The sequence below is a fragment of the Arachis hypogaea genome, chromosome 6 (genome assembly GCF_003086295.3).
Source record: "Arachis hypogaea cultivar Tifrunner chromosome 6, arahy.Tifrunner.gnm2.J5K5, whole genome shotgun sequence".
Classification (NCBI taxonomy): Eukaryota; Viridiplantae; Streptophyta; class Magnoliopsida; order Fabales; family Fabaceae; genus Arachis; species Arachis hypogaea.
Window position 1 is genome coordinate 18202186 of NC_092041.1, and position 16502 is coordinate 18218687.

The 16502-nt window shown below is 32.7% G+C and overlaps 1 long non-coding RNA gene and 1 pseudogene across 1 annotated transcript; both read right to left on the reverse strand.

Annotated features, from left to right (window-relative positions):
• Window positions 1-90: 90 nt before the first annotated feature.
• On the reverse strand, window positions 91-9827 carry LOC112805395 (uncharacterized; annotated as a pseudogene).
• Window positions 9828-12531: 2704 nt separating this feature from the next.
• LOC140173338 (uncharacterized) lies at window positions 12532-14487 on the reverse strand. The gene is made up of 2 exons (XR_011861959.1): window positions 14154-14487; window positions 12532-12777 (listed from the first exon to the last, which is right to left on the reverse strand). It is a non-coding gene; the product is annotated as an uncharacterized lncRNA (long non-coding RNA).
• Window positions 14488-16502: the final 2015 nt, after the last annotated feature.

The window sequence follows — 16502 nt, forward strand, 5'->3', positions numbered from 1 at the left end:
ATCTCAGGAATTTTGCAGAATATGCCATCTTAATGTTTGAAAACAAAGAAAGGAATGGAATCATGTATGACAAATGTAGTTGCAATCACATTTTGCAAAACTTGCATTCCCATAGTTCCTTAGTCATATATGTATTTAAATTTTTAAAGGGCACGGGAGTATGATTACAAGAATTACATAAATAAGTACATCTTTAAAGTGACATGTATGATACAAAAGATATTTATAACTTTATAAACTACCAAATTATATAAATTTAAGAAGTTAAGATTGGGATACACACATTTGCCTCATGGGTGTCGGCAATGTTGCAAAACGAAGGGGCACATGTGCCTTGATATATGTCCCTTGCTCTGTGTATTCCTAAATGTGAATTCAAAGTGAAACTGTAAGGTAGGAAGAAAATCATGACACAATAAACAAAATTGAGCTTAATTGCAATGCATTTTACACTGATATCCAGTACAGTGTTGCTACATAGGCCAATTGAGTTTAACTTTTATGTATTGTCAGTGTTGAAAAGTTTTACACTAACATGTAATCAAGTACTACCATGTAGGAAAATGTCGTTTCTTTTTTAGATGCTGTTTGTGGAAGTAAATTACCTTTGCTTATGTGGCAACACTTGATTATAAGTTAGTGTAAAACTCTTAACAATACATAGAAATTAAACTCAATAAAATATAACCTATAATAGTTTAAAAGGCAAGAATATTCAAGGCACTGATCAAAATGTGGCTTTTGGTAAATGAGAATGGAAATATTTACTTACAGTTTTCTCAACCATTCCAACTTGGTGTATGGTGCTGAGAAGGTCTCCATTTTCAAATGGTACCAAAAGCTTCAACCCACACCATGGAGTCCTGTAAAAGAAGAAAAGTTTTAATGAGCAAATTGCAAATGTTCTAACAAATTGAAAGCAAGATATAATACAGTGCATATGTAGATTATATTCAAAATGACTTTCAAGTTCTGTACCTTCAATTTTTCTTGAACTGAGTTACAGAATTCTGGTAGGCCATCACCCGTTAATGCAGATATGCATACAACATCATCTCTATTTTCAGCTTCTAACCTGATTTTCTGGGGATCACTAGCCTTATCAACCTGACATAAGAATTCAGATATACACAAATTTTCAACTTCTAGTTCATGCTGTATGAGAAACTTAGGGCGCTTGGTAAAGCTCATTAATGAAAGGAACAAAATTCATCTTGGTCCTCTTAACCAACAGGGTGATTAAAGAAGCTCTACTTCATTGATAGTTTTTTTCTTTTCTTTTGTTCGTTTCGTATTAGAGGATACCTTGTCCTATCTTTTTCTATATTTCTTCTCTTCATCTCGATAAAAGAATTTGATCCAAAAATAAAAAGAAAAACAAAACTTATTTTCACACAAACTAACAAACTATTCTCCAATACCTTGTTCCAAACCATCAATCTTGGAATAGATGATACATCTAGTTCTGACAGAACTTTGTCAACAGCATTTATTTGTTGCTCTGCCAGGGGATGACTGCACTAAACAAAACGTAACTAATGAGATAATAATGTAGAGGTCAACACCTGTATCTCTATTATTTTTCCATTCTCTGATAATAAAGTTCCCTCTCAGCAGTTTTACCAATATTGAAGTTCCTCTCACCTGATATCAACTACATGCACCAGAAGTGACGACTCTGATATCTCCTCCAGCGTAGCTCTGAAGGCAGCAACCTACAGAAGTCAGAAAGGAGAAGTTGGTAACAAGTGAATTTCACAGTTGATAATGTTACAAGTAAAACACCAAATAAGCATCAACATTTTGGTCATATAACAGAGAAACAATATTTTTAAGAGGGTTAACTCTCATACCAGTTGAGTTGGCAATTTCTGAATAAAACCAACAGTGTCTGTTAGGAGAAACTCCTTTCCATTCTTCAGCTGGTTGACAGCAGACAAAGAAAGCATGGCATGTTAAATTAACAATGATCTGAATTGTAAAAACTTAATTATATTGTATATTAAGTTGGAAACATAAATTTTTTTTGGCTGTACAGCCATTGCATAATTTAACCATGGAACATGGCTATCCTCTTAGATAAAGAATAACCTATTTTTATTAGTTCTTATTTTTTTGGAGTGGAATCTCATTTTAATATATGCACAATAGTTGAAAGCAAACAAGAATGTAACAAGAATGGATCATTTGTAAATTAAAAGAAAATGCATGCTCTCCAAGTATACTTTGACTGACCTGGACCCTCCTTGTAGTTGGATCTAAAGTTGCAAATAATTTATCCTCGGCAAAAACATCTGCCCCAGTTAATTGATTTAAAAGGGTACTCTTTCCAGCATTTGTGTACCCAACCTACAATGTCAAATAAAAAAGTGTCAACACAAAGAATATACAAAGAATGATAACTTATGTAATATACATTACCATGATGTATAGGCTACAAAGACAATATCAGCAAAAGCAAAAAAAAAATGGCTTCAATATACTTTTAAGGAACTAACCAAGGCTACCACCGGCACAGGTACTGAGAAACGCCTGTTACGGTACTGCTGTCGGTGTTTCCTAACAGATTCTAGCTCTTTCTTAAGTGCACCAATCTGTCAAAGCAAAGGCATCAGAATATTACTCAAAAACTGAGATTCCAGAGAGAAAGCAGAAATAACAGTGAAGAAATGCATAATCTATGTAACGAAAGATTACTAATCGGATATACAATGTGCCTACATAACTTCACAGATAGAATGACATAAGCACACAGCACATTAATTGAATGAAATATAGCTGATTTTAACTTTGGCGTGGTTGTAAAAGGCTGCTTACTTGGTTTCGCAAAATACGCTTGTCCACTTCTATTTGTTTTTCTCCCCCCTTCACCTTTCCTCCTGATTGACGCTCAAGATGTGTCCACATTTTTGTTAGACGCGGTAGTTGGTATTCCATTTGTGCTAATGAAACCTAGAATGACCATATGATTTTTAGAAATGGCATTTAGATTCTCCTACTTGCCAAAGCTGGCTCTGACAACGAAACACAAAATAGAAGAGAAAAAAAATTTCCATTTATATATACATATATAATTGCCTGTAACGATGCTTCATGTGTTGCTGCTCCCTGATTAAATATATCAAGGATGAGAGCAGTTCGATCACAAACTCTCACGTCCCCACCAAAAACCTTTTCCAGGTTGCGCAATTGCCTAGAATTAACAAGGGACATTAATGTCATGTGAGATCCAAAGTGGCATTGCTTTTGCGGCAACATGACTATAAAATTCGATATGTTCAAATCGATCATCATATATATATATATAAAGGGGCCCTTACCCAGGTGATAGCTCATCATAAAAGATTACAGTTTCAACGTCCAAGGCATGGATTGCACTCTTAATTTCAGAAACCTTTCCGGAGCCAATGTATGTCCTTGGATTTGGAGAAGTAAGCCTGTCCAAATTTCACAGCAAAAAATTGAGTCAACTGACAATACTTTGTCTCAAAAGAAACAGTATAAGGACATATATGTATTCAGCAATCAACCATTTTCATAAATAAGAAGTGGTCTTCAGGTAGTTGAAAACAAATGGAATCAAAGAGACTCAGTTACTAGTTTATCATGCAGGCAGAAGATAACTACAATGCCTGCACTCTATTCCCAAAGAACTTTTGCAGTGTAAGCACAAAGAATAGAATTAGATACAAAATCAGATCGAGCATATCAAGTTGGAAGGCTGGTCATTGGTGAGAGCAAAATTAGTAAATCTTGAATCTTGACCACTGAATAATAAATATTAATAAGGTTGAATACGCAATGGAGGCAGTGAAGTAGGGTTCCGCGGCAATTGGCCTCCGATCCAAAATGCATGTCGTTTTAGCATGCGCCAACAAGGCCAACTCCGAGCTCTCTTCTCACCAGAAGAAGATCTTCAAAGTCGATGACCACATCGGCGTTGCCATCGCCGGACTCACCGCCGACGGCCGCGTTCTCTCGCGCTACATGCGCAACGAGTGCATCAACTATTCGTATACCTACGAGTCTCCTCTTCCCGTTGGACGACTCGTCGTTCAGCTCGCTGACAAGGCTCAGGTATCAAGGTTTAGGATTTTCGGGTTTTTGTTAATGTTTTGGTGCATTTCACTTGGTGTATCCATAGTTATTCTAATATTAAAATTTAGGCAGATAATTTAGAGATTTAATATATTTTGATTTAATTGGTAATTATTTATATTGTTCAAAAAAATTATTGATTATCTAGCTTTTCCCAATTTAATTCCTAAGACAAGTAAAATATATAAAGAAAACCTAAAGTATACGTTCAACTATATATAAATAACACTATCATTATAAATGTACATTGTCATTATATAAAATAAAGTTCTTAATTTTTAAAATAACCTACTTATTTAATTTATTGCAATTGACTCTATAATTTAGAAATTAAGTTTTTTAGATACCTCATTTAAAAATAGAATAATATAGTCTACTATTCTTCGTTTCCTTTTCTTTGATATGAAAAAAAAAAAGAAAAAATAACTCATGGATCTATTAAAATTAAGAGAAAATTTCATTCTCCTCTTTTACTAGGTATTAAAATAACATTTTCTTCTCCTCTATTTTATATGTAACACCCTCACTATCAGAAGTCACGTTTCCGGCTGCGCTATTCTAATAGCAAGAAGTATTACGACTACTTTACATACTAAATATTAAAATAGGAGCCTGTGACTCGACACTATATCACTTATTTCTTTGAAAACCGGAAATAAACACTTTATCTTAAGAAAAATACAAACAGACATAGATTCATATACAATACTCCTTACATAATAACTCATAATATAACATACATATAAAACATACAATTCCTATCCCTCTTACAAACTTGTAATAATAAAGGCGAAGGAAGAAAATAATCTAATTAATACAACAACTTATAAACCAAACGCAGTATAACTCCTCTTAATGCTTCTTCAACCGGTTCATGAAAAGGTAAAGCTGTAGGGGGTTCAGAACCTAACCATACGGTCTCACCACGGAATTTCAAAGTTGTCATAAGAAGATATTTAATAAGAAAACTGTTTTCAAACTCAGTGATTATCATTGCCTTATGAATTGTTTTTTAAAAAAAACCAATAGGTAATTGTTCAAAACCTTTTCGAAGAAATAATGTTTAATCTTTCATAAATCCGAAACCTTTTCTTGATCTTATAAGAAAATCTCAATTAGAAACCAACCACACAATCAAACAATACAATCATTAATTCAATACCAAAGTTCATTCTCAAATGTAGCACGCCAAGACAAACATAGGCAAGACAGACAAGGAAAGCACAAGTAGGTAGCAGTTACAGCAAATAGTTGAAGTAGCAGTTAAATACAGTTTAGCAATTAGGCAAACCAAAACAAGTTCAAACCCAAGCAAAGCATACAAATGCATATGATGCATGTCTGTCCTATGGCTGATGAGGCTCATCTGTCGGTTATCCAGCCAACCCGACAAGTCTGAATTGTACTTAGACTGTCCCCCGACGTGCATCCCCAAGAGTCTATGCATAGCTTTTTCTCAAATAATCAATATTGCTCAATGGGGGTAACATTCCCGGGAATTTATATAGTGCCCGGTCACACTTACATCGTAGGGTCAACAGAGAATTGAGTTTTCAACCTGGTACACGTGGTGACAAGCCACGGCACTTAATCCAGGGAACCTCGTATCTCAGATATCATCATTCATAAGCCATTTCATTCTCATAATCAATATATAATCATTTATCAAGCCATGGCATTAACCTTCATGTAACATTCTCAATCCATATCTCAACATTTTCAACATCATCATCATTTATCAATCCATGTCTCATTTTTCAAATTCATTCAAAAATCATATTTCAAAGAAAATCTTTATCATCCTTCTCTCCATTCCGCTCATTGACAATCCCAATTCAAAACATATTTCTTTCTTTGATAAATAAATCAACCTTAAGACATGTAATGTTTAAAACCAAATCTTTTCAGATAATACTTAAAGTGGAACTTCCAATTTTATAAAATTTCGACAACATCTCCTCTAAATCTCGGACACTACCACCCTTTTCGGGTCCCATCCAAACATTTCTCAAATCTTTTTCAACCATTTCCAAATCTCAAACATTTTCCAGAGTTGAGCCAGTTCCAATACCAAATTATTTTTAAATCAAACCAATTCCAACAGTAAAACTCTTTAAAATCAAATCAGCTCAAATAGTAATTCATTTATAAAATCATACCAGCCCCCAGAATCGATTCATTTATATTACTAAGTAAACTCCAAAACCAAGAAAAATCCACTTTTCACAATAATCAAGCAAATAACATTTCAAACCGGTTTTTATCAACAACCATACACCACTCACGCAATCAAGCATCCAATAATCCAGTTCAACAAACCATCACATCCACAAGACAAATATAATCACAGAAATATATCTTTTTGCATCAATATCTATTTATCACAACTCTGAATTATAAAATAAATTTTAAGAAAACCCCTACGTCAAAGTCGAAACTCGCAAAACCAAAACGCGCCAAAAACCCCTTTTTCCTTGGCCAGCGACCTAACCTCAGCTTTATCCACTTCCGCAACAACCGAAACAGCTTGAATTGTAACATACAATAACCGGAACTCGATCCTAAGGCATTCACGTCGTAGGAATCTTAGTAACATATAACAGAATAGTGACTAACAGAGTTCGGAACAAGGGACAGCTTACCAGACTTACGATTAACCGAGAACACGGAGCAGCAACAGCTCCGGTGATGATGCAGCAGCTTGATGTCGCAGGCAACAACCATTGAATTCAGCATGCAAGACTCGTAATTCGACCCTACGTTACCGAGAAGATGGGGTTCCACCGGTGGTTACCGGCGATCAAAGCGGCAGCACGGACAAGGCAGCAACGAACGGCGGCGCAACAGCCACCCATCCGCGACGATGGCAAGCCCAGCCACTCGACGACCACGGCAACACCGCGACGCTCCCTTTCGTGCCTCTTCACCCTCCTCCGTTCGCGACTGCAATGGCGGCGGCAAGGACGGGTTCGATGACAAAGATCCGACAAAGCTGGCAGCAACGGGCTTCCTCCATACTTGCGAGCACGACGGCGGCGATGGAGTTGACGGGCTTCCTCTCGGCGCTGCTCTCTGCCTCGGTTCTGGCGAGCGCGACGACGATGACGACTAGACAGCAACTGCATGGCTATGGCGGCAGCGGCGAGGACCCTCCCCGCGGCAGCTCTGGCCAAGCGGCGCCTCCTCTGGATCTCCCTCTCTCTTCCGTTCAGCTCTCTCTCTCTTTCGGGTCTCTCTTTCTTTGCTCTGTGTGATGAAAAATGAAGCTGATGAGTGAAAGGGGGAAACGGCGATGGGGTCAAGGGTAAGTGGGTTAGGGTTTTTTCTAAATTAATTTAGGAATTAGGGTTTGCGTTTGGAATTGGGAATTTCGGGTTTAATTTGAGTAAAATAATTTTAATAAAATTAAAACATAGAGTATTAATTTAAAAAATTAATTTAATCTATAAAATTACTTTAAATGATTATTTGTGGTATAAAAATATTAGCTAATTTTTAATAAATTACTCTAATAAAAATATATAATAATATAATTAATTTTTTTATTTATAAAAAATTAAAATATTAAATTTCAAGATTTTAATTAATTAGATCATATAAAATTTTTATTCTTTTACAACTGTTAAGTATATAATTTAAATATAAAAAATTATTCAATAATTATAAAATTAAGTAAAATTTTTATTTAATTTTAATATAGGGGATGGTGAAGGTTGATGACGTCTAGAACTAGAGACACTGTCCCTTCGAGGAGTATCTTCCCATTCCCATTGCCCATCATCCCAGTCAGCAAGTAAAACACTGGTAACTCTTAAATAATAATGATGATAATAATATTAAGGTTTAGTTTAGGTAAATAATTTAAATAAGTTCTTTTGAAAAAAGAGTTTAAAATATAATGACTTTTATTAATAGTAGTTTATAAATAAGTTATTTTGTGTTTGAATTTTTAGTTGTTTGAAGTTGTAGCGTTTGGATAAATAATTCAAAAAATAAATTTTTTTACAGAAGAAAATGAATATTAAAATAACAATGATAACAAATACTTTCCAATAATGAATGTTGATTTTACCTAACCTAATCACTAATATTATGTATGATATGGTAGGTGAAAATAAAAAATAACTATAAAATGTGTGTCAATGTATATTATGTTGCTGTTTTTTATTTTATTCCTATTAGAATTCCTTTCTTCTTTATTGAGGTCAAGAACTTGCTATAACTAACTATGAAAATAATAGCAAGCTATAAAATCACTTGTGAAAAAAATAAAATTAAAACTGAAATTTCATACCACAGTTAAATACAAATTTAATAATAAAAAATAGAGTGATAAAATGATAAAAAAAATACTTAGAAGGAATATATGCAGTAAGATATAATATTGTCTGAAAATAAAAATGGTGGTAGAGGATCAATACTTCCATCAAATGAATCATTACGTAAAAATAGTGAGGTTTGAAACATTGTGTGAGAATGATGGTGGAATGATGGTAGAAGGTTAGTGCTTCTAGCAGACCTTGAGTGAAAATGGTGGTGAAAGGTCAGTATTTTTCATAGAGTCAAGAAGGAAACTATATTTTTTTTGTTTTGAAATTAATTTTTTTTAAGAGAGTGGTAAAATGACTTATCGACAAGTAGAGAAGTCATATATTTCTACTTTTTCAAAAAGTTATAACTTAACTTTTCGAAAAGTTAGAAGCTTTTTTTAAAATGGTGCCAAACACTTACAAATGTGTTGGGGATAACTTGCATATTATACTCTTGGAAATGATATTTTCTTAAATTTCTGTTCGATATAATGATACAAAATTAAAAAAGCAGAAAGTTTGCTAGCATTTCAAATTTGGATTAATTTACTGCATATCTGGCTTCAGTAATCGGATTAATACGGGAAATTACAAGAAGCAGAATAATAACAATAACATACCAAGCGTTCTCCTGGAACCCTCATATCTGCTTCGCTTTCTACCATATTCATGGTCATACCTACTACGGAAATTCCTTTTTGAATAAGGCTCCTTACTTCTACCGCGTTCATGATCATATCTACTACGTGAATCCATCTCAGAATAATGTTCCCTCTTTCTGTTGTATTCATGGTCATATCTACTACGTGAATTCCTCTCAGAATAATGCTCCCTCTTTCTGTTGTATTCATGGCCATACCTACTACGTCAATACCTCTCAAAATAAGGCTCCTTACTTTTAAAATTGTCTATATGTTGCAGTTTTCTACTACCACTTCTTGACTCATCTCTGTGATGTCTCCTTTCATTCCTATAATACTCCCTTTCATATCCAGAAGGTGAAGCAGGCACCTTCAAAGTTAAAATATCATAGCAGCAAAACTTCAAAATATTAAATTTTAATCGAACAAGAATTGTTAACTGATGAAAGCAACAGTAAGAAGTGATATAATATTGAGCAGTGAAAATATAAGAAAACTTATTTTGGACAAAAAAATATTGTATTAATTATTTATTGGAGAGATGAACAAAAGCGATCATTGGCATATTCAATAATGACTAAAAATATTCTTCATGTCCTTCATAAAACAAATATACACACTCAAGGGTCAGTTTCACAAAAAATATACTAGACACTAGGACAACATCATGACAAACTAAATATTTCTCCTAAAAGAGCAAAAGGAATAGGGCCATGAATATGATACTAACCTCCATGATGCAAGTTGGATTTGGATAAGCAGCAGCTCCAAGCTCCATTATGAATTTAAAAAATCCCTAATTGTGAAGTTCAGAGCAATTTAGGGGAAAATACGAAAGTGAGCTTCGATATTAAAAAATTAGGGGGGGGAGCCGGGGCCTCGTTACATTGGAATCGGAGAAAGAGACTTGTGTTGGAATAAATAATTTTATTAACCCATATTAATCCATATTGAATCACCAAAATTATATCATAATGCGGAAGCATACCTTTACTTATAAAAGTCGGAAATTAATAGATGGAAGAATTTGGATCTTCCGCTGAACTGTGATTCTTCTGATGGAAAAAGAATAATAAAGATGGCTTTAGTATATTGGGGATCAAAACCTTGAAGGCTTATTTATATTTGAGTATGACACCCATTAAACACTAAAGCCCAAATAAAATAGTATCTAAATTCCAAAAGATAATATATCTAAAATCTAAAAGATAATTATCTAAAGAACAAAAGATAATATTCATTTTTATTCTCATTTAATTCCAAATCAAAAGTAATAATTGTTATTTTAAACGTAAGTAATTATAATATAATAATTTGTTTAATTATTAATATTTAAATTATTATTTTAAATCATAAAGTTAGAAAAAAAATTAGATTAACGAAAATGATTAATAACTATATTAAAGTTGATACACATAACACTAGATTAAGAAAAAATGAACGCATAACATATTACTTTTTTATTAATCAAATTACTACGATTCAAATTAATTTCAATAAAATAATTTAAAATTATAATTTTAACCTTATCACGTGCATAGTACGAATTTTTGAACAATTTATTATCATGTACATGATACGGATTTTTAAACAATTTCTCATGTGTTTTTTTTTCAAAATAAAAATACTATTTTTACTTATAATTATTATTCTTTATCGATTCTTTCATTTAAATACTAATATTATTTATTAATTTTTTTCTTTTTATTTCTCACATTTATTAAAAATTCATTTTCAATATTTTAGGTATTAATTGTTGTTATTTAATTAATTTATTTTAGGTATTAAATTATTAAAATTTTAGGTATTAATTATATCTCAATTATGGTATTAAGACTTTGAACATAATTTCAATTTAATTTTGGACAATATCAAAAATAAATATTATATATATATATATGATATTTAGGTATTAATTATTGTTATATATTAACTTATTTTAGGTATTTTATTATTAAAATATTAGATATTAATTATATTCTGTTTACCGAGTTAAGACTTTAGACATAATCCCAATTTAATTGTGGACAACTTGAGAAGCAAATATATATATATATATATATATATATATATATATATATATATATATATTAAATTTAAAATAATATAATAAATATAGAGTATAAATAAATTTACTTGACAAATATAATTATTCATAGTGTGATATTTTATTACGATAACATATCTTTGTGTACCAGCTCCTTTTTATATTTAATTTGTTTTGTAGTGTGATAATAGGCAATATATTTGTTGGTAAATTTAACTATCTCTATATTATTTATGATCACATTCAATATATATATCTGATCTATTGAAGAAAGTAGATTATTAAAACCAATTAATAATTATTTTAGAGTTAATCCAATTAACACTAGATTAAAAAAACAATGCATAATATATTACTTTTTTATTAATCAAATTATTATAATTTAAATTAATTTTAAAAAAAATAATTTAAAATTATAATTTTAATTTTATCACGTGCATAGCACGGATAATTACACTTGTTTAAAACAATAAATGAGATCACCATTATATAAATTATTTAATTTGAAATAGCATAATTTATGATTATAATTAATATATGTATTGCCTACAAACAAATTAGGAAATTAAAATAATTCCCTAACAACTTGAAGGACGACGCCGTTTTGCTTCAACTGATCAACTGGACCTCGCGACCAAGGTGACGGCACACACCCCTTTCTAACTGTTTTCCGACCGACTTTTCCGACCGACTTTTGGAGGAGAAAGTTTATATCAGGTTTATCCCCCAAAATGAAAAAAAAAGTATATTACTAATATCTTTTGAGTTTGTTTGGGTAAGTTTTTTAAAAAAAGATTTTTTTAGTTATTTTTTTAAAAATTTATAAAAAAATAAAAATAATTTTATATTTGAATATTTTATAAAAAAATATTTTATTTATTAATTATATTTAAATATATTAATATAAAAATATTTATTTATTTATTTATTATATGAAAATATCTTTTTTTTATCCTTTTTGGATATATTAACACGTTTATTTTTTTCTTATCATTGAAATCGTGAAAGTATATATAATTGTACCGTTAAACTATCCATTATTAATACGATTATTTTTTTCTAACTACCCATTATTTAAATTGTATGTTGTCCCCGTGGCCGCTAATACCCAAATAATACATTAACTTTTCATTCATCCTTGGAAATTGCATTCCATTCTCAAACGCTTCCTCCATTTTCGTATCTCCATTTCTATTCTCCATTTTCGTATCTCCACTTCTATTCTACCGTAAATTCTAGAGGTGTAATCGGTTCGATTTGATTTGATTTTAGACCGAAAACCAACCGAACCGATCTGTTCGGTTTTACAACAATACTAACCGTTCAGTTTGCTGTTTTTTAGACAACTGAACTGAACTGAACCAACAGCGGTTTGATTCGGTCAGTTTTTTTGGTTTTTTTTAAACCTAATAATCAGAATTAAATCATCATAAAATGAAGTTTAAAACTGTCAATAAACTAGAATAACAAGAATAAACTAGAATAACAAGAGTATATGACATCCAAATTCAATACAAATTCAACTTGTCACAACAATTAAAAATAAAACAAAGACAATTAAAAATGTCTAGCAAACAATAAAAACAAACACACTTTAAACCAAATAAAAACCAAAACAGCCAACATGCTTAATCTGAATTCACACCAGACTCATCATCATCTTCTCCAGTTGGTGCAATTTCTACAAATACAAAACAAAGAAATCAATATAGATTATAAACATAAACATAATATAGATTATAAATTATAAACATAAACTATGAATACATAACAATGAACAACAAAGACAGCAATTTTATTGAAAAATCAGCATTTAAACTTGTTCAAAAAGCCACTTTCCAGCAACATATTAGGTTATTAAAGCAACAGCAACATACTAAGTTATTAATGTAACAGCAATATATAAAGATAAAAACAATCATAACGGAAATACCATGTGGTTGGTTAACAATAAAGTTGGGAATACTATATAATGATCAAGGTTCTGAAAACCGAACTGGTCATCAAATCGCTCTAACTATTGGTTTACTGGTTTATAGGTTCAACTGATTCGATCATGGTTGAACAGAAAAAATCGTTTTATAATAAAATAATAAATAAAATATAAATAAGCACATGAAAATATAATTATAGTCTAATCTAAACTTTAAAATATCATTCAAATTAAAAGTACTACATAAACCAAAATGTTATAATCTCATTCAAGTACAAATTCAAAAATCAAAAGTCAACAAACAAAACAACCAATCAAAAGTACTACATAGTTTTACTTTTCTGAATCTCTTTCAATAAACCTTCCATTTGTTTTTCTACATCATACGAGACCTTAGAACACTTCTTAATGTCTCCACCTATCTTCGTTAAATGCTTTTTCATTCTATTAATTCCCCCGCCCCCCAAAAGTATTCAGACAAAATAAGCATTGGTAATGCGGTTTTTCATTTATATTTTGTAAAGCAACATATCTCCAAGCAGGATCAGATTTTCCCCGAACACTAGAAGTTTGTGACTGACTTTCGTTATTCGCGGGAGGAAGAGAACGTTCATTCGAAGCAGAATTATTTTCAGCATTATTATTCCTAGGTAGTTCTTGGTGGATACTTTCATCCATACCTAAACATTACCAGCAATCCAACCCAATAATCTCAACTCTCAAGTTTACAACAAACTACATCCAAAATTCAAAGTTTAGCAGTTCACAGTGTCACAAAATCAGAGTTCACAAAACCAGAGTTCACAAAACCATGTCACAAAATCAGAGTTCACAAGATAAGACTTCACCTAGTTCACAAAATCAGACTTCAGAAAATCAGATTTCACAAAATCAGAGTTCACAAAATCATGTCACAAAATCAAAGTTCAAAAAATGAGTTCACAAAATCAGAGTTCACAGTTTCAGAATTCAGAGTTCATCATGTCACAAAATCAAAGAGCATCAGAGACTCAAAGTTCATCACAGCATCATAGACTCAGAGTTCATCACAGTATCACAGTATTCAGAGTTCATCACAGCTACTCAATGAACAATCATAAGTTCATAACTAAAATAAAAATTACCTGGAACTCGAAGGCTTTCTCTCAGTCTCGAAGGCACCTTCAGGCTTCAACGCTTCAATCGAACATGCAGCAGGCCAGTAGGGAGAGTGGGAGACAGACAGCGACGCCGACTCGAGTGGTGACTGGTCGAAGGAAGTGATTGCGCGACGGAGCTCACTGCGCGACGACGAACCCGTGTGGCTGTGTGTGCCGGTGAGATTGTGATGGGTGATGGCGTTCTCTCCTTCTCTCTGAACCTTAATGAATGATGAGAATGGTGAAGGGCGAAGGCATTAGGGATTCAAATTTCACTTTCAGAACTCAGAAGAGAGAACAGAGAAGCCTCAGCGTTCATCACATTTAGCCATTTAGGGTTCCAGAGTTCCAAACGGCAGCATTTTGCTGCAAAGCTCAAAAACCGGCCAGGTCACGGTTCGGTTCGACCGACTGATTACCGGCCAGTTCACCGATTCAATCTCGATTTTTAAATTTCACGGTTTTCCATGTTGTTCGAACCGTTTTAGTGTCTGGTTCATGGTTTAACCGGTTTGACCAGCCAGTTTGAATCGATTTTCAGAACCTTGATAATGATTAATCTCATAGTGAATATAAAAAATGTTTGAGTGTTCCTAATATAGTATGCATAAAATGTGTTCCTAAGTTAACAAAACTCTTTTTATTATTAATAAATTTAAAGAATATTTTTATCAAACAACATAATAATTTATAGCTATTTTATGTGTTCCTAATATATTGTTTCGTTTTTTCTTATGAAAGAAAAAGATAAACACAGCTAAAAAGATAAATTCTTCCTAAACTTTTACAGGAAATATTTATCGTTTGCACTCTCTCCATTTCAAACTTCATCTCAATGGATTCTTAAATATTCTTTTTGGCATATAATATTTTTGGCATAAATTATCTCTAACTTGCTCTTCATTTCAATACATTTCAAGACTTGTTAGCATATAATATTTTTGGCATAAATAAAATTATTTGTGAGATCATCTTCCAAGATGCCTAAAAACACATTCATTCACCATATAAGATACTAAACAAAATAAAATAAAATAAAAACATGTATAGAAAATGCAACACGTGCTTTCGACAGTAGAATGAAAATTTCTCCATCATGTATCATGTATCATGTATGTATGTATGTGAGTGGCAAATCTTATCACAAAGATTCGATTTTGTTGCCAAATTTCTACCAAGTACCAACAGACATGCATGAACAACCTTGTGACAATGAATTTTTATGAGAGCAACAAGAATAGACCAGCAACAAGAACATCTCATAAATTGCAATAAATTGTGAAAAAACCAAGTTACTAACCTCAGAAGAAGACAATGAGTTGCTGGAGAGGGCTCGGACTAAGGGTTTGTTCGGCGACGGAGACTGTTGCTCGGCGATGGAGAAGAACGGATCAGACGAAGATCGATGACGGCGTGAAGACTGCGGTTAGAGATGGCGCGATGGAGATCGACGACGTCCTTCACGGTCACGATGGACGACTTGCGACTGAACTCTGAAGGACGGCGGCAGCTCTCTGGCTTACTGGCTCTCTCAGGCTCTCATCCTCTCAGAGTCTCAGGCATGGAGGAGAAAGAGGGAGAGTGAGTTTACTGAAGCTTTGTGTTGGGGGTTGTGTGTGGCTGCGCTGAGTGGTGAGTAGGGGTGGCAAGCGGGGAAGCTCGCCCCGCCCCACCAGAAGCCCGCCAAAACTCCTCTTTTTTTTTTACTATTAACTACTAAGTAATATATATAATTTCACAACCATATTAATAAATTTATAATTTCTAATGGCATAAAAAATTATATTTTTTATATTCACAAACATTAAAGTCTTTGTAATTATAAATATCTAATAAATATAATTATAAACCAAATTTTCATTCAAAATATAAGTATAAATATTCTCTCCAAAGCAAAATAAACATAATCCAAAACATAATTATAAATATTGTCTCCAAAATAACATAAACATATTCAAAACACTCAATTTTTATCTTCATACTCTTGTAAGTTAGGTTGGAGAAGTTAGGTTTTAGGAAAAAAATTGCAAAAATACCCCCTCACTAAAAAAAACCTTAGCCCGGCGGGAAAGCCCGCCCCGCCCCGCCAAAACCCGCAGTTTAAGCGGTGCGGGTTAGGCGGGCTTTTGCTATTTGGCGGTCCCGATTTTTTAGCCCAGCCCGCCTTTTTTGGCGGGTTACGCGGGCCGGCCCGGCGGGTTTAGGCCCGTTTGCCACCCCTAGTGGTGAGTGGTGAGTGGTGAGTGGTAAGTTACGGATTTGGGGGTTTGGTTATTAGGTTAGAGGGCAAATTTGTAAAAACGAGTATTTCTGAACCCATTATTTGGTTCGGTT